Source organism: Pristiophorus japonicus, unplaced genomic scaffold, assembly GCF_044704955.1.
Source record: "Pristiophorus japonicus isolate sPriJap1 unplaced genomic scaffold, sPriJap1.hap1 HAP1_SCAFFOLD_264, whole genome shotgun sequence".
Classification (NCBI taxonomy): domain Eukaryota; kingdom Metazoa; phylum Chordata; class Chondrichthyes; family Pristiophoridae; genus Pristiophorus; species Pristiophorus japonicus.
This window is the reverse complement of record NW_027252384.1, coordinates 522,472-525,574: the sequence shown is the minus strand read 5'-3', so window position 1 is coordinate 525,574 and position 3,103 is coordinate 522,472. Positions and strand designations below refer to the sequence as shown.

Genomic DNA, 3,103 nt, shown 5'->3' with positions numbered 1-3,103 from the left:
ATATTCTATGTCATGTAATCCTCTGAACTACAGCTCCACTCTGCCTGCTACCTATTGACGAGCCTCTCACTCTGGAAGCTGCAATGAATTCCTTCACTAAATAGATGTAGTGACCCTTTACAGAAGAGCTCGGACAGAATGCAACAAGCTCGAGGTGCTGACCAGAAAGACAAGCTGGGAAATGTCAATCAGATATAGTGCCGTATCCTAAACAGGTCGCTGGGTGTATTATCAGATCACCAGCCATTCCTGGTGTAATTCAGTGGATGGAAGTCTGGGGCTAAATATTATATTCCTGGAGTGGAAACACTGCGAGCCGACTCTGGCCTGTGCTCTGTTGTTCTGTTATTAATTAATTGTATAATTGATGTAAGCGGATATTTCACCGCGCTCTTCAACTGCTCTCTGAACTTGGACTGGGTCACCCCGTAAATAAATGTGTTTGTGCAGCAACTTAAATTCTGCAGTATATATCCGACTTGTTGAAAGGTGTATAAAGAATCATTGTAATCACTGGGATTTTTTCCTGCAATGCTATAATATAAGAAATCTATAACATACACCAGCCACAGCAGTATGAAGCTGCCGGATATGGTGAAGAGTAAAATCACAGACTTCCTCCTGCTCTCCATTCGGGGTCGCTGCCATTCTCCCCCTTGCTCTCACCCCTCAGTCCCTTCCGGACTCGACTAGCCACTAAAATGTGTCTGACTGTCAGAGCGTTGAGCAACAAATTTACAGCGAATGGGAGCAGTGGGGTTAAAACCGTATCAAACCAGTCAAATCCTACCCATCCAGGCTCAGTATTATAGGCTGGGATTGGGACACAGTACCACTGAACATTGTCGATTATATAGACAGGTGCAAGTGTAAAGTAGTGAGGAACGTTTTTTGAACAGAGCAGAATGCAGCTTTTTGCCAGAACCACAGCCGCAGTTCTCCCGGTGCAATATTTGGTTTTCAGCTTCTGCCAACAAATGGCCACAAATCGATCAAAGGTGAAAGTGACGGTGAACCAGATCGAACAGTCTGTGGCTACACAGGACATGAGACGTATAACATGACACACAGGGGTGATATCCAGGAAAGATCCCAGGAAATAATACCAACTGATCCGGTACAGTATGACCCCAGTGATGATCACCAGTAGATCCGCCGCTGCCATGGCAACCAGGTAGCGAGTGGTGCAGGTGGACAGCCCGCACTTTCCCCGGGAGAGGACCACACTCGCCACTAAATTCACTGTAATAAACAGAAGGGAAAAGAGACGGTCAATTATTGGTCGCACATTCTCGGTGATTGAGCCCAGACAGTAAGGCCTGTCATTTCGCACAAAAACAGTCGGGTGGACGTCGGCTCAGGAGTTAGCATTTAACGTATAGCATCCCAACGCGACATACCTCCAACCCGCTGCTTCCCAGTTTAGCAGAGACGGGGCAGTGGGAGGGAAGCCGAGCCATCCCAGCGGGCGGGTGGGCAACATTAATAGTAACATAGAAACATAGAAAATAGGTGCAGGAGTAGGCCATCCGGCCCTTCGAGCCTGCACCACCATTCAATAAGATCATGGCTGATCATTCCCTCAGTACCCCTTTCCTGCTTTCTCTCCATACCCCTTGATCCCTTTAGCCGTAAGGGCCATAACTAACTCCCTCTTAAATATATCCAATGAACTGGCATCAACAACACCATGTGGCAGGGAATTCCACAGGTTAACAATTCTTTGAGTGAAGAAGTTTCTCCTCATCTTGCTTCTAAATGGCTTACCCCTTATCCTTAGAATGTGTCCCATGGTTCTGGACTTCCCCACCATCGGGAACGTTCTGAATCTATGTCCCCTAGTTCTAAATTCCCCCACGAGGGGCTACATCCTCTCTGCATCTACCCTGTCGAGCCCCCTCAGAATCTTATACCTTTCACTAAGATCACCGCTGATTCCTCTAAACTCCAACGATTATAGGCCCAGCCTGTTCAACATTTGCTCATAAGACAAGACCTTCATCTCAGGAATCAGCCTGGTGAACCTTCGCTGAACAGGGAATGGTCACTGCAGGAAGATAATCAACCAGTGGGGGTCGGGGACCGGAGAACCACCCCACTACTGTAGCCCCTCAGCCCGAGTTATTGACTCAACTGGTCACTGTCTCCATGGCTCTGCCTCCTCCCTCCTCTCCTATCCATTCCACACCAGGTTACAGGCCCACAGGATCAGGACCACAGAAGGAGGATATCTTCAGCTCAGAAAAAGGAAGACATGTTGTAAGCACTGGTGTGGGAGGTGGCATCATCGGAACAGATGCAACGCAGGCAGCGACACTCGGAGAATGAAATAGAGTCCTTCCCGCAAGCTGGGCGAGAGGTCATATCATCAAGGTAGCAGGAGGAGTCGGCCGCATTATGGTAGGTATTTGTGCAGAGCCTGTCCTCAGAAATGGACTTCGAGATGTCGAGGAAGGGGAGGGTAATGTCAGGCAGAGCATGTGAAGGAGACAGAGGGGCGTAAATAAGAAGCAAGGTTGACTGCATAATTAGAATAATGATTATTATTATTAATAATATTAATAATAACTAATATTATTAATAATAATAACACTAACGTTTGTTTATATCACGCCTTTAATGTAGTTAAACATCCCGAAGGTGCTTCAGAACAGTCGTAACAGGACAACACAGAAACATGGGACACCGAGATAAAAAAGAAGAAATTAAAGCACATGACCAAAAGCTTGGTAAAAGTGGTTGATTTTCAGGATATATTTAAAATGGAAAGAAGGTTGCAGAAGCGGAGAGGTTTAGGGAGGGACTTCCAGAGTTTAGGGCCCAAACAGCTGAAGGTAAGGCCACTGATGGTTGAGCAGTATAATGAGGGATGTTCGAAAGGGCAGCGTTTGAAGAGCTGAGATACCTTGAGGGGTTATGATGCAGAATAAGATTATAGAGGTAGGGAGGTGCAAGGCCATGGAGAGATTTGAGAACAAGGATGATAATTTTCAAAATCGAAGCGTTCTTTAACCGGGAGTCAATGTAGGTCAGAAAGCACAGAGCTGAGGTGATGGGTGATCATGACTTTGTACGAGTTAGGACATTTTCCACATCATGGCTA

The 3,103-nt window shown here is 46.5% G+C and overlaps 1 pseudogene; it reads right to left on the bottom strand.

The window, feature by feature from the left end:
- Positions 1–287: 287 nt before the first annotated feature.
- Positions 288–2,285, bottom strand: LOC139247223 (probable G-protein coupled receptor 139; annotated as a pseudogene).
- Positions 2,286–3,103: the final 818 nt, after the last annotated feature.